Source organism: Rhineura floridana, chromosome 1 (genome assembly GCF_030035675.1).
Source record: "Rhineura floridana isolate rRhiFlo1 chromosome 1, rRhiFlo1.hap2, whole genome shotgun sequence".
Classification (NCBI taxonomy): Eukaryota; Metazoa; Chordata; class Lepidosauria; order Squamata; family Rhineuridae; genus Rhineura; species Rhineura floridana.
In genome coordinates this window covers 245,569,981-245,593,565 of record NC_084480.1, presented here as the reverse complement: position 1 = coordinate 245,593,565, position 23,585 = coordinate 245,569,981, and the positions used below count along the sequence as shown (strand labels likewise).

General features: G+C 42.5%; 1 long non-coding RNA gene across 1 annotated transcript in view; it reads right to left on the bottom strand.

Annotated features, from left to right (window-relative positions):
• Positions 1–4,943: 4,943 nt before the first annotated feature.
• Positions 4,944–23,585, bottom strand: part of LOC133370780 (uncharacterized) — a 27,533-nt gene continuing 8,891 nt past the window's right edge. Inside the window, exons 2-5 of the long non-coding RNA XR_009759202.1 lie at positions 22,695–22,901; positions 12,163–12,239; positions 8,498–8,650; positions 4,944–6,162 (exon numbers count right to left, since the gene is read on the bottom strand). This is a non-coding gene — a long non-coding RNA (uncharacterized LOC133370780). The remainder of the gene's footprint in view (positions 6,163–8,497; positions 8,651–12,162; positions 12,240–22,694; positions 22,902–23,585) is intronic.

Genomic DNA, 23,585 nt, shown 5'->3' with positions numbered 1-23,585 from the left:
TTGTGCTGTTGGTAAAGCTTGACTAAGGATCCTCTGCAAAGACATCCATCTCCAAGCAGGGTTGGCAACCCCTTGCCTGGAATGCCCTGCCCTTATCTTTTAATGTGGCTGCTCCAAACTTCTTTACAGATTGAACCCTTCACTTCAGAAAGAGGTCTGAGAAATGAGTAAGAAGATTCTCTACCCTTTCTGTCTGCATAGATGCCCTCAACCTTCCCCTGCGCCCAGCAGAAGCCCTGGGCCAAGCGGGACTCACTGGCGTCTCATAGAGGACACCCTCCCCTTTCATGGGGTGTATGAGTTGTCCTGGCTCAGAGCAGGTTTTGGGGTGGGCACCCCCAATTACTTATTTTTCCTGTATGTCTTTTTTTGCTTTGATTTTGTATAGATGCCCTTTTCTGTGCCCTGCACCCAGCAGAGGCTCTGGACCAGGCGGGACACAGTGGCATCTCGTAGAGGACACCCTTCCCTTCCTGGGGTATATGATTTGTGCTGTCCCAGAGCAGATTTCGGGGTGGGTACCCCCAGTTACTTATTTTTTCCTGTATGTTTTTGTCTGCTTTGATTTTGCATAGATACTCTTCTCCGTGCCCTGCGCCCAGCAGAAGCTCTGGGCCAGGCAGGACGCAGTGGCATCTCGTAGAGGACACCCTCCCCTTTCCTGGGGTATATGATTAGTGCTGTTCCAGAGCAGATTTCGGGGTGGGTACCCCCAGTTACTTATTTTTTCCTGTATGTTTTTGTCTGCTTTGATGTTGCATAGATGCCCTCCTCCGTGCCCTGCGCCCAGCAGAAGCTGTGGGACAGGTGGGACGCAGTGGCATCTCATAGAGGACACCCTCCCCTTTCCTGGGGTATATGATTTTTCCTGTCCCAGAGCAGAGTTTGGGATGGGTACCCCCAGTTACTTATTTTGTATGATTTTATGACATCATTATGTATTTATGATAATATCAGAAGCCTGATGACTTTGATTGCATAAATGTATTGTTATTCTTGACGGGGGGAGTCCCCCGATCACAGTGATATATCATACAGGGTACCCCAACATATATTTTGGGGTTCAGAGACATGTTAAGTTTGGTTTGAAGTTGCTGTAGTTGTCAACTCTTCTTTTTTAGTGTTTTGAACTTTCAAGCAAATAAGGAACTGGGAACTAGGAACCAACTTCAGTGTCGTATCAATTAAATAAATTAAACAGTCGCGGGGTGGTGGTGACTGACATTTTGGTGTATATCTCGGGAACCAGACCACCTAGAAACTTTTTTTTTTAAATTGAAACTGAGAGTCCAGAGATTAAGGGTGCTAGCCGGAGAGCCGGAGGGCCCCCCCAAAAACCAGAGACCTTGTAACTCTACACAGTAACAGTGTATTACTATTACTCTACTTTGGTTTCTTATGTGATGTTCCCCAATAATGCTACCACTTAATTTTTTTAACTGTTTTATTGATAATTTTAATGCTTTTTGTAAACTGCTTAGAGGTTTTTCACAATCAAGTGGTATAAAATTTTTGTTAAATAAAATAAAATAATTTCTATCTGGATAGGCTATAGCGCAGCAAAAGCAGGACCAAAATAAACCAGGACATTTGTGGTATAAAACATTGTGGATTCAGCAGGAAGTTAAGGGATATTCACTGACTGGAAGTGAAGCAGTGCAACAACCCCAAAACGTTTGCAGGCACAAACAGTATTGAAAGTGGGATCATCCCAATAGCATCAAGAACACAAATCATGCAATAAAAAGGATGTGAGGAGGAGCATGTCTTTTAGTGACAAGGAGGAATAGCAACAAATCCTTCATTGAAAATGTTGGCCAAGAACTGAGGAAATGGCAAAGCTAACAAAATATTTATATTTGAGAGATAATTAAAAAAAGTTATAAAAGACATTTCAAAAAACATGACCACCTCTTATAATTTTATGAGAAATCAATATAATCTGGATTTAGATTTGTATAGGTCTTTTGCACTATTTTAACTGGTGTTGGTTTTGTAATTGCATGTTTGTTTTCATTTTTTTAAAAAAAGATGTTCAAAGATCCAAATCTGAGCCTCCCACGTCACGTGTACTTTGGCCCTTGGATGATTGTAAAACAGACAAATTCATAGAGGAGGATAGGCTTGTGAATATGGCTGTTAGCTATGGTGGCTAAGAGAAACCTCCAAGTTCAGAGACGATATGCCATTGAATACCAGTTGCTGATGAATGAGGAACTGGCTGAGGAGGGCTGTTACCTGCTGCCTGCCCATACCCTTTATGTATGCTACAGGTCAGCTACTGTAAGAAAAAGAATGCTGGACTAGATGGACTCTTGGGCTGACCCAGCAGGGCTCATATTCTTAGAGGCTTCATATGGAGAAATATAAAAATGTAATAGATAAATAAATGGGCTTATTTCTGTTTCTTACCCTTTGTTGGCAGTTCCCTTCCCACACTAAAATGGACAGTGTTTTCTTCCCAACTGAGCCATTTTTTCTGGGGCAGGGATAGCTAACCTGTGACTCCATTGCCTATGCTGGGTGGAGCTGATGAGTGCTGGAGTCTAATGACATCTTGCTGGCCACAGGTTCTCCATCCCTGCTTGAGGAAAAAGATATCTCAGTGACGGGTAATGCTGGGGGATGACCCAGGGGGGCTCAGCTATGGGTCCTTTGTGCTGGGCCTCAGATCTCCTGTCCCTTCCTTGTTCCTTCCTTCCTTCCTTCATGTTGCTTACAGGACAACTGAGTCTGCAGCAAAGCACAGTGCTGGTGAGATCCCACCCACCATCTTAATTTGCTCAGAAGCCTAAATTTGTATCCATATATATATGTTAGTATTTAGCATGTGCACATTTTATGCAGAATTGTATCCTGGGCCTGCACTCTGTATCTTTTAAGCACTGAGCAACTCATCTGCTTGGTGGGGGAAGCAAATACAATCAGATTTCTTCCAATAAGAGCAGGCTGCTGGATTAGGCCAGTCATCCATCAAATCCAGCATCCTGTTCTTACAAGTGTCAATAGGAAGCTGTCATAACTCACAGTTCTATTACACAGGATCTGAGACGGTAAGGCATGCTTCCAGTTCAAGAACTATGGAGACACTATGGCAGACAACAACATGCAACCTGAGCCTATGCATATTTACACAATAATAAAACCCATAGCTTTCAGTGAGACTTCTTCCCAAGGATGCACAGGCTACACTGGAGACAATGGACATTTGGATTACTCTGGGAGACAACTTTGAGGAACGGCAAAATCTTCCACCACTGACATGGAGTCTCCTGCACCACTGTGCATGTGTATGGGATAATATATTGCTGATGTTTCTCCTCCCCCCCAAAAAAAATTATCCGGAGCCAGGTTTGGGAGGGAGCTCCTGGAAGAGAACGTTTCTGGAGGAGAACAGAAGGGAATGCCAAAGAGCAAGAGTGAAGGGAATGTGAAGGGCAAGATGGAGAGGAGAAAGCTCTTCTGCTAATGCATCCCTTTCAACCTGACCCTGAAATTTCACAGCCCTTCAGCTAATTAGTGATAAAGACAGACTCCCTTGCCATCATACAAATTGCCTTTGAAACTCCCTTCAGTTTCAAAAGCAGTTTGCCATATGGCATTTTGTGGGTGAAGAGGAAGAGGCTTATACCCCTGGGATCCTGAAACTTGGCTACCAGGCCAAGTTCAAGGTTCTGGTTTTGGTTAACAAAGCCCTATGCAGCTTGGGAGCAGGATACCACTGCAGGTGAGGACTGTGATGTGTCCTTCCCTGGCTCTCCCTGTCAGGTTCCTACCTGCTCGTGGTTACTGCCTGTCTCTAGGCACCACCAGGGACTCCACCAGTCCGGACCGCACTCTCTTATGGTTTACCTATCCGCTCTAGCACAGATCTCAACAGATCCCCCTGCTAGGCAACCACCAGTAACGTCCCAATACTAGTATTCCCAGAGACTCTGAATACTGGTATTGTTATTCTCTTCACCGCTGCCACCATTTGTTACAGTTCCCCTTCAGCCTTGGTCATTACCTTACCCTCCCTTCTGGTCTGTGAAACCCCAGCCAAGGATCAGGCCTTTGGTAAACCAAATTAAGTATTTATTACAGATAACAAAGCTAACAAGATTAACAAGATTTCTTCTTAAGGCACATAAGCATATGGTTTTACTCAATACTAAACCGAACTCCACCTCCCTCCTTCTCCACTCTCTCCTGGCAAACAAATCTCTCAAACCCCACCAAGCAATCCACTCTTTCTCTTCTCCCCGATTCCACTCTCACTCCTCCTTTTATACATTCAGCCATTTTAAACACTCAGCCAATCATCTCGCTTTCTACTGCCCATTCACTCCCCCTCCTCTTTCACTCCACTTACCATGTATCTTCTAAAACAACAACACTTACCATATATACATTAATATAGGAACATCACAAGGACCTCGTGCAGATATCATCTTTTCAAGAGATCTGTTCTGCACAATATAAGAAGTGGACCTTAAGTGTAGTGGCATCTACCCTTTGGAATTCCCTCTCCTTAAATATTAGACAGACACCATCTCTGATATCTTTTCAGCGCCTGCTGAAGGACTTCCTCTTTTCAACAAGCCTTTTAAATATAGACCATATCCCAGTCTGCATCTGTGTTGGAATTTCTTTTTAAGATGTTTTTAAAGCTTTTTTAAAAGCTGTTTTGTTTTAATTATGTTTTTAAGATGTTTTGTTTTAATATGTTTTAAAGTCTTTTGTTTTTAAGATGTTTTAGAGTGTTTTTAGTGTTTTTGTTTGTTGCCCTGGGCTCCTTCTGGGAGGAAGGGCAGTATATATAAGAGCAGGGATAGGGAACTTGTGGCCCTCTAAATTTTGATGGACTACAACTCCAGTCATCCCTGATCATTGGCCATGCTGGCTGGGTCTGATGGGAGCTGAGGCCATTCCTCTGGAGTGCCACAGGTTCCCCATGGCTGTCTTAGGCTGATTCCACACTTGGCACTTACTGTGCAATAGGCACACGTCATTTACTTTTTTTTAAACACAGCATCTATACAACACCCCTTAACAAAACATTCCTCTTTCATGTTTTGCCTGTTTGGACTCTGCACCCCCCCAACTCAGAAGATCTAACTTTCTAAGCTGAGGAATGAATCACAGTAAATTGTTGCTGGTATCCTTCAAAAGGTACTTCTGCCCAAATTAGAAGAAAACATTATTTTACTTGCTGTAAGCATGTATCATTGCCCTCAGAACATTTCCTGGATCAGCAGAAACATTTCCCACCCCCCATAAGTAACTGTTGAAATATTTTGCCTTCAACTTACAGAGCACTGACAGAGGCCCCGACCCGTAAATCAGCTGCAATTTCTATAACAAATCATATCAGTGGAGCCCTGCCAACTTCATTTTCTGTGCTCGTTCTTTATTTGCTTTTCAGTTTTTGAGCTGATTTAAGGAGACCCTGCTGGAACTGTTGTAGCAGTTGCATCTGAGGAAGAAGTCTGATTTATTCTTTGGGAAGAACCAATCAGTGGTTTAGTTTTCAAATTACAGGAGAACCACAAAATAGTTGCTATGTAAAACAAGTTTCAGGATCCCAGGGGTATAAGCCTCTTCCTCTTCACCCACAAAATGCCATATGGCAAACTGCTTTTGAAACTGAAGGGAGTTTCAAAGGCAATTTGTATGATGGCAAGGGAGTCTGTCTTTATCACTAATTAGCTGAAGGGCTGTGAAATTTCAGGGTCAGGTTGAAAGGGATGCATTAGCAGAAGAGCTTTCTCCTCTCCATCTTGCCCTTCACATTCCCTTCACTCTTGCTCTTTGGCATTCCCTTCTGTTCTCCTCCAGAAACGTTCTCTTCCAGGAGCTCCCTCCCAAACCTGGCTCCGGATAATTTTTTTTGGGGGGGGAGGAGAAACATCAGCAATATATTATCCCATACACATGCACAGTGGTGCAGGAGACTCCATGTCAGTGGTGGTAGATTTTGCCGTTCCTCAAAGTTGTCTCCCAGAGTAATCCAAATGTCCATTGTCTCCAGTGTAGCCTGTGAGTCCTTGGGAAGAAGTCTCACTGAAAGCTATGGGTTTTATTATTGTGTAAATATGCATAGGCTCAGGTTGCATGTTGTTGTCTGCCATAGTGTCTCCATAGTTCTTGAACTGGAAGTATGCCTTACCATCTCAGATCCTGCAATATAGCGCAACAAAACAGCAACAATGCATTAACATTGGAGAAGCATTGCAGAACAACTAATAAAGCAGAATGATGTGTTGATGGGCCAGTAGATCCACCACTAATGTGCTATTATTGTGTCAATGACATGGTGCCCAGTATTCCTGCAAAAAATAAAAGAAAAAACCATGAATGTGCCCATAGTCAACAAGTTCTGGGTAGTATAAAGAAGGGTGTGAAGGGTGCATGCCCTGATTCATCCATTGCTTTTACTCTTTTGGATATCGGAACCAGGGACAACTTCAGCAGGTAAGTTCACCTTTATTTTCCCAGATAAGTATAGTAAGGTCAATCACAGGAGCTTGATGCCTACTTTACTAGAGTGCTCAGGTGGACTTTCAGAACAAGTTCTGAGTTCCCTTCCTCCTGACCCTTTTCTTTTCAGGCACCAAGGACCACACAGAGGTTTAAATGAGACATGACACTAGCAGATCTGCCCACTCATGTAGGAAAGGAAAATGGATGACTAATTTTAATAACAGTGAGGATACATAAGTGTTCTGTGTAGACACTCTACCACTACACACCTACAGCTTACTTCCCTGCAACCCTTCTCCCCATGTGCTGTTTCTCCTAACCAACAATACTCAGCTGAGAAGAAGAGCATCTGCGGGACAGATTGCAGGGAGATATATCATGGATAGGTCGGGGGTTAAGTTCCCATCATATGTACCTCTTGTGCTTAAATTCAGACTCCTGCCATCTCATTTTCACATAATTGGGACTTGTGTTTTAAGTCAGGGGTGAGGAACCTGCGGCCCTCCAGATATTGCTGGGTCATATGCCAGACCATTGACTATGCTGGCTGGGACTGTTGGATGTTCGAGTCAAAAAATATCTGGAGGGCCAGAGATTCCCCATTCTTGCCCTAGAACAGCCTTTCCCAACCTTTGGGTCCCCAGATGTTTATTTATTTATTTATTAACTTTATATCCCACCCTTCCTCCTAGAAGGAGCCCAGTGTGGCAGATGTTGTTGGACTACAACTCCCATTAGCCGCAGCCAGCATAGCCAATGGTCAAGAATAATGGGAATTGTAGTCCAGCAACTTCTGGGGACCCAAAGGTTGGGAAAAGCTGCAGAGAATGACAGAATATTTGGAGAGTGTGACAGAATGCTGGGAACTGACTTTAGTATGTATACATAGATAGAACTTTAATGGTGCCAGATGTTCAACAATCCCTATCTGATGTGTGGTTCTGCAAGAAAATGTCATTATTTATATATTAGTTTTGTATACCACCCTTCATCAGTAGACCCCAAGAGGTTTATATTAATAAAAATATAAAACAAATGTAATAAAAACAATTCTACAACTCAAACACAGAGAAGAAAATGTAGCATTAAATGATTCATCAGTTCCACAAAAATCTGACTGTACAAAACTGACAATTTTTAATTCCATGCCTCCTCCAAAAGCCTGTAGAAAGAAGTGAGTTTGGCCTGTTTTTGAAAAGAGTATAATGCAAAGGCCAGATACACTGCAGTGGAAAGGGAATTCCACAGATGTGGGGTCACCAACAAAAAGAAACTTCCCCATGCTATAATGCTATGTACTTTGTCCTGTGCAGGGACCACCAGAGAGCTTTGTCCACAGTTCTCAAGGCATGGGCAGGTCTGCATGGGAGCAGCTGTTCTCTTAGATATTTGGGCCCCAGGCTATTCAGGGCTTTAAGCACAAACATTAATTGGGGTGCAACACATTCAGCAGCTAATGCATCTGCTGTAAAATGGAAGTTATTTGTACTTGGCCCTCTTCCCCTGGCTGCCACATTTTGCACTAATTTCAGCTTCTGGGCCATTTTCATGGGGAACCCCACGTAGAGTGGATTACAATAGGTAAGCAGGGATTGTGGGAGTGTTGTCCACAATATTTGGTGGGCACCAGGTTGAGGATAGCTGCTGTCAAGCAAGGGTGGGCAATCTGTGACTCTCCAGATGTTGTTGGACTCCAGTGGCCATCATTCCTGACCACTAGCCATACTGGTTAGCTCTGGTGGGTCCCAGAGTCTGTAGGGCCAAAGGTTCCCCATGTGAAGCATCGTGCATATTTGCTGGCAGAATGATACTGATGCTGATAGCCTGCAAGGATGGTATTCACAAGGGACCTAAAGCTGGACCCCTTGTCAGTTCTGTCTTAGCAGCCAGTCTAGCTAAATTCTCAAGACATAGTGAGTTTGAGTTCCAACACAAACCCTTCTACAAGCTCAGTGTCACTGAAAGGTCACAACATTACTTGGGTGAACATTACTTGGGTGTGGGCTGTGTGGGAATCATCCATAAGACTCACCCCCATATTCCAGGCAGGACTCCAAGTCACATTAGCCCTGCTTGCTGGGAGGAGATGAACAGCATCCCAGAACCAATATATGACAGTCTGAATGCTGCAAGAAATGTGTCATCCCCAGAATAGAAGGGCTTCTATTAACAAGATATGTGGATCCTGTGGAATAAATCAGCAAAACTTCACAGATGTACAAATACAAATGCAGGAAATTCTGTATAACTGTAAAAACAAATAACAAGAAACAGATATTTTATCTTGTTCAGATCTCTCTAGCTACCTTAGACATGTAATCCAGCCTGAAAGCATTGAAACACCTTCTTATCTTTAATATATTTACACTCCCATTTTGCAGATAGGGAACTCCTGGACATCATGCCCAAGGGAACACAAGTGGTATTTGGTGGAAACAATCACAGCATTCAAGTGATGTTCAGTGACGTTAGTGTACATTATACATGCCATAGGAAACTAATACAGGTCTTGGTGGCATATTGAACATTCTAATGAACTATTGAAAACCAGAACTGGATAATCTTCTGATATATATATATATATATATATATATATATTGGGAAACAACAACTTCCAGCCCTTGTATATACATCTTAAAAGAGGCTTCCGTTTGGGGAATAACCAACTAACATTCCAATCAACTACACACTTAGCTGGTAGTAAGCACCACTAAAAATAAGAATTACTTATGGGGATATTGTATAGGATTGTAGTCTAAAACATTTTTATTCATATTCTGTTCATGCATATGTGTTTCTCTCCACTTTCTAAAAAATCTTTATCCTTTAGGTGACATAAGTCACCCGCTGTCCCTGTACCTTCAAACATCTCTTTTATGTGATGAGGTAGAATCCTCTACAGATTTTTGTTTTCTCAGAAAAGCTGGCATAGGTAGCATTTTCAAAGTTGGTCAAGAATTTCCCAACTGCCTCCCATCTCTGAAAAGATAACCTCTGGTCAACTGAGTCCCAATTCTTCTGTCTCCATTTGTAATATATTTTATGATCTCAGACACAGCAGATTGTTAGCTTGCAATGTTTGGAAATAGTAGATGATTAAACCTTCTGGCCAGGTGTAAATGCAACCTTTGTCTTCCTCAAGCTGTGCGAGAATTGCCTTCCTTCTCAAAATTCCCACCTGGCATTGAGCCTTACAAACAGCCCCATCAACATACAAGCCAAACTCAACCATCCACTATTTCTAATTTATGAAACATATTCACTGGGTTACCCCAAGTTTTAGGAAAAGTGCTGAGCAAGCCTATAAAAATAGAAAGAATGTGCCCTTGGAGGATTGTGTGCCCCCTCCTCCACTTGAGAATTTTGTACCAGGTAAATAATAAAAAAGTGTAATGATTTACTAGGCTTTTTAAGTGAACTGAAGGTAAGTTTGCATTGCTGCTCCATCTAAATATTCACTCTGTCTCTATTTCCCTCACTTCCATCATTGCCACACGACAGACTATTCCTAATCCCAATGCATCCATAGTTCTTTACGAATTTAACAATATTTTAAATCTTACCTTGAAAGTCACAGAAACAGAATATTGCTTCACACACATAAAATCTAGAAACTGTACAGAATAGTTTCAGCTCTTTGGGTAAGATTGTCACATTTCCTCCCTCTTCTGACAGGGTTTCTGCATCTTATATATAAATTGCTTTGAGACTTTGAGCACAATCCATCTTGCATTTCCACCAGGCTAAGGGAAGTTGGATGTGGCGGATCTCCAGCTGAGGTGGCTGGGTCCCAGCTCAGCCAGGCTATACTGGCATAATTCTCTCAGCCTTGCTCAGCCGGGGCTCAGCCAGGTCACCTCTGACCAGCATAAATGAAGCCAGTGTAAGCCAGCATCAAGTCCAGAAGAAGGGGTGTTCCAAGGGCGTCAGGGGACAGGCCGAGGTGAAAGGACTTAGCCCACATGCAACTCATGTTTGGAGTGCTCATGCAGTTCCAATTCAGGCAAACGTTACACCAGGAAAAAGGTTATTCTAAGAAAAGAAATACAATAGATGTCATGAGTCCCGCAGATGGGACATGGGATGGTGCGAACGAGGAGGAGTCAGACTTTGAATGGGAGGAAGGCACCAGTGACATGTCTACAGCCATGCTGAAGTCAGAGTTCCCACGCTGTAGCCAGTGACAGCTCCACCCATATAGATACCATTACAAGCAAGGAAGCTCAACCAGTCAAGAAGACTCTCCGACTACTTTTCACCCCCTTCCTGCACCCTCAGCTGTCGCCATTGTGTAATCCCTCTCCTCCTGTTGGAGAGGACCTTACAGAGGTAGTTCAGTTGCCCTCACCTCGGACTCTGAGGCTGTGACACCAGCAATCTCAAAAAGCCCTCACTGTTCCTCTGAGGAGCGCTTATCTATATGACTCTCTCCATAGTGACACTCAGTCCATGCAAGTAGGGTGCCCGCGCATCCTTACTTAAGGTTGGTAAGAAGGTGTGTCTTCTTTGTGCTGCGACAATGTCTTAGTGCAGTGTAGTCATGCCTTGTTAGTTCTAGTAATGATGCTGAATTCTGTGTAACCAGTAAGCTGATTCATGAAGTGTTCTGAACTGCAACTTTCTATTAAATCTACTAAAGAAAAACACCTCTGCATTCGTGTCTGACTTCAGTGGGTCCAGGTAGGACAATATAAGTTAATGGAGAGGGCTTACTCCACAGTAGGGATATTTGGGAGAGCAGGCTTTTTCTGATCCCTGCACGCAGCTCCCAGCTGAGCCGATGCTCAGTCAACCCAGAGGATCCAGCCAACTCACAACTGGATGCAGCAGAAAGTTATGCTGGCTTCTCTTGTGCCGGCACCACTTCTGCCAGCTTTGCCTGAGTTGGATTGCAATGCCCAGGTGTGTGTAAAGCAATATACAAGTCTAATATATCAAATCAAACCAATCTTCAATAGTTTCATGGCAGTCAGAAATTCAACAGATGAAATTTTTTCAGGTATGGAAACACAGTGATGGGAAGGTTGCACCTGTAAAAATCTCACTTGCCATGTAGCTGTTAAAAGCAGAAGACTCTGGTGGAGTGGGATTTGTTTTTTAATATAAAGTCATAACATTTTGTGTTGTTTGTCCTACAATACAAGTATCCAGTACAGACAATAAAATAATACCCAAGCCTATTCAGGAATTATGTTATGCGAGCATCACACCAAGTAGAACTCAGTGTGCAGCTATGCAAGTAGGGTGACTCAGTCATCAGCTCTTTCCATTGAATTCTATGGCCTGCAATCTGAGATACAACTGAAAGGGAACAATACTTGACCATTATACCTGATAGTGAGGCCACCAAGGTGCAGAAACTGCAGCTGTCCAGTGTACCATAACGATAATCATCTTGCTAGTGCAAAATAAATACTGGACAGAATGGTATTTGCCCACCATCCAGTTAAATTGTTCAGCCTGCCCTATATCTATCCTCAATAGCATTAGCAAACTCAGCCATTTGAGGGTCACTGTCCAGAGGCCTTTTATTTGCTTTTTAAGGTAGAGTTCTCACCCACAGGCATATGATGTAGAAGATTATTGCTAAGCAAATAATCGGCAGTAAAGGCCCCTGTCCAAGTATTTTCTCAGCACATTGGTGCTGTCTACCACTCAAGGTAAAATGCAAAGGTAACAAAATTGGTCTCCAAGTACCTTTATTTCATTTTGTTCTCCTCCCACACCTGAACTTCTTTTGCTCAAATGTTGTCTTCCTCTGGCTCAGTAATTTTCTGAGAGAAATAGGGAGGAATAGATAACCAGGTGACTGATTCTTGCCTCCTATACACACTTAACAACTACTGGATACAGTTCTTGTTGTCTAATCCAGTGGTTCCCAACCTTTATGAGCACGGGACCCCCTTTATAAGCTGAATTTTTTTTGTGACCCCCTCCCCCCAGGGAGGCAGGCTGGCTGCCAGGAAGGAAGGGGGAAAGCAGCCTTTCTTTGCAGGCTTGCTTCTTTTTGCTTCACAAAAAGCCCTCTCCTCTCATTCTAAGTAAGGGCGTTGCCAGTAGCAGCAGTGCAAGGAGACAGGAATCAGTGATAGTAATCCCCTCTTCTTCCTGGTAGCTCCACCCTCAGCCTCCTTTGGCATCTGCCATGTATTTTATAGGCAGATGTCTGCCCTTAGTGCACCTGAAAGACACTCTGGTGCTTCAGCAAAAGGCCTCCCCTCTCGTTTGGAGCAAGGGGGAGGTCTCATCTGCAGTGGCAGTGGAAAGCAGACAGTGTCGAGGGAGTCAAGACTTTTTTCAAAAATTAATAAATAATTCATTTCTTTACTGTTCACAGCCCCCTCTGGATTACTTCGCGGCCCTCCTGGGCGTCCCGGCCCCCAGGTTGGGAACCACTGGTCTAATCTCCAAGGCAAAAGAACGCAATGCCCAAGTGAACAAAACGTCAAAGAAAGAGAAAAAACAGAGTAAGTGGTTTGGTACCTCTTATTCCAGAAGTTCTTCTGTGCCTTTCACGAGTATATGGCAGCAGGGGGAAAATCTATTCTCCTGGCATTGAGATGCAGTGATGAGGATGGCTTTACCTCCTAAATTTCTGAATACCACACATCTGCTAAAAGGTGTAATGCTGTCTTAGAGCATCTTTGAATAATACTAAATAGAAATTGGTTTTATCAAAGAACTAGCCATTTCAAATCAATATATAAAACTTAGCCTAACCACTACTACTACCCACAGCTTCTTGGCCCTCGTTGGCTCCAGTTAGGGTTCCCAGGTCACTGACCTGTGCCGAAAGTAGAGCCACAACTGGCAGAATTTCCTCATCAGGATCTAGAGCAGCCTTTCCCAACCAGTGTGCCTCCAGATGTTGTTGGACCACAACTTCCATCAGCCTCAGCCAGCATTGCCAATGGTCAGGAAAGATGGGAATTGTGGTCCAACAACATCTGGAGGCACACTGGTTGGGAAAGGCTGATCTAGAGTGTAGATAATATCTTCAACTTCTTTTGTCTGCCCACATCCTGCCAGTAGCATATAATACAGACTTTCCTGCCTCTATGCCCTTGTGTGAAGCTTTGCTCACTTTTACTTTCTCTTTGGCTCTTATTTTCTTTAATTCTATGTCATGCCTACTCATTATTTACTCAGGCCTCCACTTTTCAGCCCACTATCTAATTTGTTCCACTTCATTTAGCCACCCAGTACCAGGATCAGCATGTGTAGCTTTGGGGAAGGGCCATAGCTCAGTGGCAGGGCACCTGGTTTGCAAGTATAAAATCCCAGATTCAATGCTCAACTTCTCCAGGTAGGCTGAGAATGTCCTGTCTGAAACTGGAGAATCACTGCCAGTCACAGAGCTACAATTCCCAGAATTCCCTGGGAAAAGAGATGGATTGTTAAACCACTCTCTGAGGGGAATAGGGGTCTCCTAACAATTCCCAGCACTCTTAACAAACTACAGTTCTCAAAATTCTTTGAGGGAAGCCGTGACTGTTTAAAGTGGCATGATGGGACCTAAGACAGCTTCCTATGTTCCTATTTCTAGCACTTCACTCTCCCTCCCCCTCATCCCATAGCATTCAGACTTAGGCTGGGAGCACACTAGTTGCCTACAGCAAAGTGTTTCCATGAGCCACACCTGGAAGGGGAACAGGTTGATCTCCCAATCAGTTGAGAAATCTCTGTGAAGCTGATTTTTAAAAAAATGCACTCAAGCTGATCCCACCAGGTTTTACAGTAAAAAGGGGCAGGGTTTGACTAGCGTTGTGTGCCCCCGTTTTCAGAAGAAAGAGGTGGAGATGCACTGGAACCGGCAGAACAGGAAGTGTGTCTCTACCCTTTCTGCTGTGAATTTTGTTTGGAAACTCTCTGATTAACCATCACTCTCTCCTCTAAATTCTCAATATTCTTTCCTTTTCCTCACGTTTTAATCTCCACTTAAGGACCATATCTCAGTGGTACAATATTGGCTTTGCATGAATCACCATCTCCAGGTAAGATTGAAAGTGTTCCCTGCCTGAAACCCTGGAGAGCTGCTTCCTCTACCAGTCCGTGCAGACAACACTGAGCTAGATGGACCAGTGGACTGATTCGGTATGAGGCAGCCTCTTATATTCTTTATCAGACCATTGTCTGCCCTGTACCTTTTCTTCAGCATTGTTACCTCTGGACTCCCTCTCCCTTTCCTTCCTACCTCTTTCTAATCTCTAGCTATCTTCTGTGTGAGGTTTTTAATCCCAGGAAAACTGACAACTTTCCTTTGTCTCACCAAAGCTAGTTTGCAAAAACTCCATTGTTTCATAAGCAATTGAACATTCCAAGCCACCAAAGCATCCATTCTAACAAACTAATGCCAGAAGCTTCACTGCCACATATGAATTATGTAAACAAAGATTACATTGCAAAACAAATTCTGCTGGGGTTACTATATACCTCTGAGTTTGCACCCTAAATCAAATCTCAAAGTGGCTGATTGGAAGCAAAAACAAAGGCATCAAAGTGACTCCAGGGTCATTAATTGGCCACTCCAAATTGTATTTTGCAGTTTTGATTTCCATTGTTTTACTAATTGTTGAATGACCTTTGTGAATTCTTTTCTTAGCAGGCCAGTGCACAAAACTAAACCCTGTAGCCATAAGGAACGAGGGCAACCGAGATGTTAGGCAGAAACTCTTACCATTCGGCTGGTTCCAGTATGTCTCCAACTCTCTTTTCTAGCCCTTTTAACTGTAAAACCTGGTGGGATCAGCTCGTGCATTTTTTTCCTAATTCAGCTTCAAAGAGATTTTGCAACTGATCAGCAGGTCAACCCGTTGCTTCTCCGGGTGTGGCTGATGGAAATGTTTTGCTGTAGGTGACTAGTGTGCTGACAATAGTAGATTGAGCACCCAGTCTTCTCCATCCTTGCAACTTTAGCTGCAAGAATCCATTTATTCTTTGCAAAAAACTCAGCAGGTCAAATATGGACGCAGAACTGAGGAAAGCAATCTAGCTGCATGAACAATGTCAGCCAGAGGGTCAAGTGTTACGCGACTGACTGCTTGACAAAGACAGGGAATATATTCTGGCCCAACAGTGGAGAACATGAACATTCCCTACAGTTCACTTTGTCCTTGGCTCTTGCAATAGGCATGAGGACACTCAAGCGCTCATGCTGAGCCAGGCAGAGCATCTGTATATGTCTATGTTAGCCTTTCCCCTCCATCTAGTCTTTCTTTGTGTTTTGACTGTTTAACTAGGCTTAAAGTTTTCTATTTTTTTCAATTTTTCTTCTTCTCCCTCCTTTCTTCTGAAGACATTTTCCCCCTTATCCTTGATGTTGGAGGTGGGGGGTTGCATCTTTGTTTCTTTAGTGTTGGCAGCAGGCAGAGCTGCTGGGAGTTGTGCCACAGTTTCATTCACAGTGAATGAAACATGCTTCATCCTGATAAGAATTGAACTATGGAAGTGAAACTGAACATAGCCATGGGCTGGACTAGCCCCGTTTGTGAATAAAGAGAGAACTCCAGTTAGTCCATCTAGCAGGGTTTTCTCCTCGAAACCTCCAAAAGAAGCATAGTGTCTAATGGCAGTTTTCTTCCCAGAGCAAATAGCAGCCACTGTGGAAGTGCTACAAAAGTACTGAATATGCATAGTTGATGCATCACAGAATCCAATTTTTCTTGACACCTCAACAGTCTCTCTGGCTTAGCTAGCAGAGGTCATCAAGGAGGTGGTAAAAGTGACCCCCAGATTAGTAGTACTGGGGGACTTCAACATCATGCAAGTTCCCCCTCAATTGCTGTAGCTCAGAATTTCATGGCCTCCATAAAACCATGGGCCTAACTCAATTAATATTCACTAATAGGCAAATAACCCTTGCGGTTTAAGAACATACCTATAGCCAATAGATATTTCTGTCAAACTTTAAAAAGCAGGGAAATTGGGCAGCTATAGTGAATGCACCAGGGGAGCAGGAGACCTGACCTCCTCTCTGAGATATTGGACTGCCCTACAAATTTGTCAAAATGCACACACAATTTGGGTTGGTCTTTCACAGTCCAATCCACTTCCTGTGTAGCTTGGAAGTATTTGGTAACATGTGCCTCTGAGCATATGGGGAGTGGTGGCAACACCTGCAATCAGCCCAAATAACACAAACAAGACATTTGTTGTGCTGACCTTATTTTAGCAGTGAGGAAGCAACAATATTAACACAGTTGATATAGTTCAGTTAGTCACTTTAAATATGTTTGATGCACTTTGCAATTTTTGTGACGTTTCCTATACTAAATTATTTTCTTTTGCTTCTGTTTCTGTGAATATGTGAAGTACAGCAACACATAATGTACACTAATAATCTCCAAAAACAATAATAGCACTGACTATTCCGCAGAATGGTCTCCAGTGGACATGAGAAGTATCTCAGTTCGCACAAGATAAAACAGTGGAAGATGAAATATATTCTAGCAAATTTCTAGATGTGCTCTATGTTTTTAATTGACCATGCACACTTTTCCTTACGTGGAGTGGTTTAAGCATAGCAAACTGAACACATGCATCTTGGGTAGGCCAAGTTTGTTTTTTTCCAACAGATAGATTCATTGCTTAAGTAGCAACATATTGTAATCAGTCTAATTTTGCATCATACTGCAGTTTCAGATTTAACAGACAGTACACCCAAAATAGAAATAGAATATAACCTCCAATTTGAAACACAAAAGGCTGTCTTCACCATCATATTACATGACCAATTAAAAGGCTCTGAAATTAATAAAAATAAATTTGACACAGATTTCCAGGATGAATAATGAGTGAAATATAATTTTGTAGGTTAGATTCTATGTAGAAATAGTAGTAACACAGGAAAGAAGCAAAGTAAGAAGAACATCAACGAACATATAAAAAATGAATTCTCCATCTTTGGGAGATGCAGTCTTGATTACAGATGTTGCCACTACTCACCATATGCTCAGAGGCACATGTTACCAAATTCTTCCAAGCTACACAGGAAGTGGATTGGACTGTGAAAGACCAACCCAAACTGTGTTTGCATTTTTACAAATGTGTAGGGCAGTACAATACCTCAGACAGGAGGTCATGTCTCCTGCTCCCCTAGTGCATTCACTACAGCTGCCCAATTCCCCTGCTCTTTAAAGTTGGATAGAAATATCTATTGGCTATAGGTGCATTCTTAAACCACAAGGGTTTTTGCCTATTAGTGAATTTCTATGCTTTTTAATCTGGGAGGCAAGAAATTGGATCCTATGCAAGTTTGCTGAGAATGGATTGATCATTTGCATGCTTATTGAGTTCAGTGGGATTTACACCCATGTAATCATGTTTAGGATAGGTAAAATTGACCGGGGGGAGGAGGAGGGAGGGGAGAAGGGCAGAGGGGAGGAGTGCGGAATGGAAAATGGGAGCAGGCGGGAGGGGGAGGGGAGGATCATTTGCATACTTTGATAATTTGCATGCTTTTTGAGTTCAGTGGGATTTACTCCCATGTAATCATGCTTAGAATAGGTGAAATTGACCACAAGGGAGGAGAAAGGAGGGGAGGAGAGGAGGGGAGAGGAAGGGGAAAAGCAGGCCTGATCATTTGCATACTTATTGAGTTCAATGGGATATATTCCCGTACAATCCCCAGAAATCACTGGGAAGAAGGGCTGACTGGTAAACCACTCTGGCCACTGGAGCTCTGTTAGGGGAATAGGAGTCTCCTCACGATTCTCAGCACCCTTCAAAACTTCACCTCCCAGGATTCTTTGGGGGAAGCCATGACTGTTTAAAGTGGAAAAAATGTCTGGCATGCGTATGGGCCCCTGATTAGCCAAGCCAAGCAGCTGTTAGTCTGGCTTTTGGAACACTGACAGTTGGTTCTTACTGAACATGTCTGTGCTTATTACAGACTCCAGTGTTAATGTTCTTAAATTAATGAATAATTAGCCATGCATTTTTTTAACTTTTAAACTGTAGAAGATGAAGATCAGAGTATGGGGCAAGGTCAATAGTAGGATTACAGGTAATTAATTTCAACAAATTATGAGACCACTGACAGAAAAAAGTCCAGTAGGGGTCTGGATTTTTTCCTCACTTTACACTTTGAATTCTAGATTTTCTCTGAGTATTTTGTGTACCACCATGAAAACTTAAGAGGGTTGTTAAGCAAGTGTTTCTGAGCTCTGGACTATAAGCTTTGTAAGATTTTGTTTTGAAATGAAGTTATGGAAAGCAGCAAAATGGAATGGGGGGTATTTTTAATTTAATATGGCAGAATATGAAAAATCCATGCTGACTATAGTATATAGCCACTCTTGTGGCTATATAATCTGCTCGTACCCATGTGTCAATGCACACTGGATTTGGAAGATGCGCAGGAAGATGGTAACCTGGAAGCGGAGGGGGAGGGAAACTTTGCCCTCTGTGAGAAACCAAAGCTGCGGCTTTGGTTGGTCTATGTCCTTTTTTCCCTGTCAGCCAAAACCTAATATGGGAACAAGACCTTTTGGAGTATTCATACTGCAAGCTCTTCAACTTTATGCTCAGTCTGCATATATGCATAAATAAACCTTAAAATTAAATATCCTATACATTCCAGTGACCATCATTCCAAGGGAACCCAATTAAAGATATGCACTGGGATCCCTGAAACCTCTCAGCACTACACAGCCTCAGAAACTGTGGTGTAGTAAAATTATTTTGGACAGAAAGAGAAAAAGCATATGTATTTACACAAAATCGTATTGTTGCATGATTCTGAATATAGAACAGCATCAAGTTTCTTTGAGCATAAAATGTGCATTTAATAAACAGTACCTTTCACAAGGCAAAACTGTCTGACTAACGAGATTACAGTAATACACCAGTTAACAAATCCTCCAGGAAAGAAGCTCCTTTTAACAAAGTCTTTTTTGGGTGTAGGGGCATGGGGGTGTGTGCACACTATGATGTAGTCAGAATGTGGCTCCTTGTCTACTAGACTGTGGCAGCTGCAGGCAGCTTTCTCACGTGAAGCTGGAATGGCACTCCTTGTTACTGCAGATGTATCTGCTCGAGTGTAGGGAAGGATGGAAGAGAGAGAGAGAGAGAGAGAGAGAGGGACTGAGCACAGGATGGTAGTGGTGGCAGCTGCATCTTGCCTGCCTGCTCAAGTATATGGAGAGGAGAACGGTGGCCAGAGCTTTAGATTGTTATAGGAAGATGCTACATGATGAAAGAAATAAAGCAAGGCAGGCATAAATGGATGCATTTTGGAAGAAGCCTTCAAGTAGCCTGTATGAAACATGCGTATTGTTAGTTTTGAATTAAAAGTTTGCTGACATATGTTGAACTGTTATTTTTTGTGGTGTAGGAACCTGTTCCTATTCTTTTCATGTTATTCCTACTTCTGGAACCAAAGTTTCTGTTAAAGAACTAATGTTCAGCAGGGCTGGCACCAGGAGTGACTGGGGCCTTGGGCACCAGCCTGCCCTGGGCCGCCTGCTTCAAGTCCCCCCGCACAGACTCTGTGGGACTGCTCCACTTACCGCTTCTCCCTTTCTGTGAATGCCCTGTGTGCTGGGCACACAGGTTGCTACCATCAACCAAGATGGCAGCAGAAGCTTCTCTAAGGGGCTGATACCCCCACTGCCAATGTTGTTGATGGCATGCATGTGTACTATGCTGCGTGCGCGCAAATGCATGCCATCAATCAAGATGCAGTAGGGGCATCAACCCCTTTGAGAAGCCTCTGCTGCCATCTTGGTTGATGGCAACTGTGCGCATAACGCGCAGGGCATTCACAGAAAAGGAGGAGAGGTAGGTGCAGCAGGCAGGCACCATGGGCCCACACAGTTGGGGGGAGCTGGAAGCTCCATCTCTGCGGTCTGCAGCAGGGTCGGGAGTCGACCCTGCTGAGGATCATTGAAGTGGAGCGCTACCCCCACACACTAAGGTGTGGCCCTTCAGGGGTCCCCCTGGGCTGCAGGGGCCCTTGGCCAGAGCCCAACCTGGCCACCCTTTGGCATCGGACCTGATGTCCAGGAACGCATGTACTTCATTAACTGCGGTATTACTGTAGTATTTGCAATCAAATGCTTTGTAGTTCCAGGATTTTTGCACAATCTTAAAGCCTGAATTCTAACTAAAATGTTTACATTTCTAACTCTTAGAGTTGTTGTTATGTGCCTTCAAGTTGATTGCAACTTATGGCGACCCTATGAGTCAGTGACTTCCAAAGCATCTGTTATGAACAATCCTGTTCAGATCTTGTAAGTTCAGGTCTGTTGCTTCCTTTATGGAATCAATCCATCTCTTGTTCGGCCTTCCTCTTTTTCTACTCCCTTCTGTTTTTTCTAGCATAATTGTCTTCTCTAGTGAATCATGGCTTCTCATGTGTCCAAAGTACGATAACCTCAGTTTCATCATTTTAGCTTCTAGTGACAGTTCTGGTTTAATTTGTTCTAACACCCAATTATTTGTCTTTTTCACAGTCCATGGTATGCGCAAAGGTCTCCTCCAACACCACATTTCAAAGGAGTTGATTTTTCTCTTATCTGCTTTTTTCACTGTCCAACTTTCACATCCATACATAGAGATTGGGAATACCATGGTCTGAATGATCCTGACTTTAGTGTTCAGTGATACATCTTTGCATTTGAGGACCTTTTCTAGTTCTCTCATAGTGGGCCTCCCCAGTCCTAGCCTTCTTCTGATTTCTTAACTATTGTCTCCATTTTGGTGAATGACTGTGCTGAGGTACTGATAATCCTTGACAAGTTCAATGTCCTCATTGTCAACTTTAAAGTTACATAAATCTTCTGTTGTCATTACTCTAGTCTACTTGACATTCAGTTGTAGTCCTGCTTTTGTGCTTTCCTCTTTGACTTTCATCAGCATTCGTTTCAAATCATTACTGGTTTCTGCGTATGGTATCGTCTGCATATCTTATTGATATTTCTCCCTCCAATTTTCACACCTCCTTCATCTTGGTCCAGTCCTGCTTTCCGTATGATATGTTCTGCATATAGATTAAACAAATAGCGTGATAAAATACACCTGTCTCACACCCTTTCTGATTGGGAACCAATTGGTTTCTCCATATTCTGTCCTTACAGTAGCCGCTTGTGCAGAGTATAGGTTGCGCATCAGGACAATCAGATGCTGTGGCACCCCCATTTCATTTAAAGCATTCCATAGTTTTTCATGATCTACACAGTCAAAGGCTTTGCTGTAATCTATAAAGCACAGGGTGATTTTGTTCTGAAATTCCTTGCTCCATTCCATTATCCAACGTATGTTTGCGATATGATCTCTCATGCCTCTTCCCTTTCTAAATCCAGCTTGGACGTCTGGCATTTCTTGCTCCTTATACGGTAAGAGCCTTTGTTGTAGAATCTTGAGGATTACTTTACTTGCATGGGATATTAAGGCAATAGTTCGATAATTACTGCATTCCCTGGGATCCCTTTTCTTTGGAATTGGGATGTAAATTGAATGCTTCCAGTCTGTGGGCCATTTAGTTTTCCATATTTCTTGACAGATTTTTGTCAAAATTTGGACAGATTCAGTCTCAGTAGCTTGTAGCAGCTCTATTGGTATGCCATCTGTTCCTGGTGACTTGTTTCTTCCAAGTATTTTAAGAGCAGCTTTCACCTCACATTCTAAAACTTCTGGCTCTTCATCATACAGTTCCTCCATGAATGAATCTGTCATCTTGGCATCTCTTTTATAGAGTTCTTCAGTGTATTGCTTCCATCTTCCTTTTATTTCATTTCGGTCAGTCAGTGTGTACCCCTGTTGATTATTCAACATCCCTAATTTGGAGCTTTATTCTTGATACATGACAGCCTGAGGACTTATTACAAACATAGTTATGGACTTCCTGAAGGCAGCACATTTGGAAGTTGCACAACACTGGAGAATGCTGGGGGGTTACGCTGCAGGGTTGTTTTTTGCAAATCTGGCAGGTAGCTCTGTCTGAAAGATTTAACACATCAAGTTCGGCTGGCAAGAGATCAGATGGAAGGGGATAAACATTTAGAGATCTGGTTTCTATTCCTCACACATATTAATAGGGGACTGGGGGGTGTCAGGCCACCCGATTTTCAGAGGGATTTGCTGAGTTAACCGGATGGAAGGTAAGCTTAATTTTTTTTATTGATGTTTGTGCATTGTACTCAAGCGAGTGCTTTTTAATGTTCAAAATTTACAATACAAACAGTATTATTAAAGTAGAACATCTTGGAAAATTTAACCTTTACACATACCAGCCTCTTGATGCTCTTCTGTGTCTGCATCTCATTCTTTTTTGGAGTCTAGTTTGCTCTGTGTGTGTACCAAGCCCAGTGTCCCCGAGTGCTCTTTTGTGCTTGTTATAAATAGCACTTCATATTTCAACCATTCAGCTTTCTCAGGAGTCTTTGCTCACGGTTGCAAACCATTGATAAGGTTGTTGTGCCAAACACCAGAACAGCCTGTAAAAATATGAGAAGGTGACATTCTCATAAAAACGTTTCAAACAGTATTACTATATAATTCAATCAAAAATAAAGAAAATGATTAAAAGAAATGCAATCCAATAAAATTACTTAAAAAAAAACATACAGGTATAGGGCAATATAAGATTTTGGTGATGTTAGGCCCTAAGAGTTGCTATCCAATATCTGAAACATATATAATTTAACATATTTGTAACAGAATTGCAGTTTATTAATGACCTTATTTGTATAATGCCATCACTGTACATAGTGCTTTGCAGAGGTTTTTTTACAGAGTAACATATAAAAAAGACATATCTGTGCCCTGAAGAGCTTATAATGCAAATGTTGCTGCTTCAATAGGAGACTGGCAAGAAAATAAGGGATAAGTGCAAGCAAGTGCATTCACCTGCCATTAGCTCCTCATTTTAAAAAACACTTTTATTATACTCAGAGCTTGGAAGATTACTTTTTAAAAGGAATAAATTACAATTACTGTTATATGGCCCCAAAGAGGAATAAATTACTATTACAATACAATTGTTCTGAAAGGAATTGATTACTTTACCATTACTCAAAAGTAATCACTACAATTACAGTTAAGTTACTTAAAAAAAACTAGAGTGCCTACAAGGTGCTGGCCTTGGCTGCTGCACACCTAAGTAGCCTAAAATAACATTA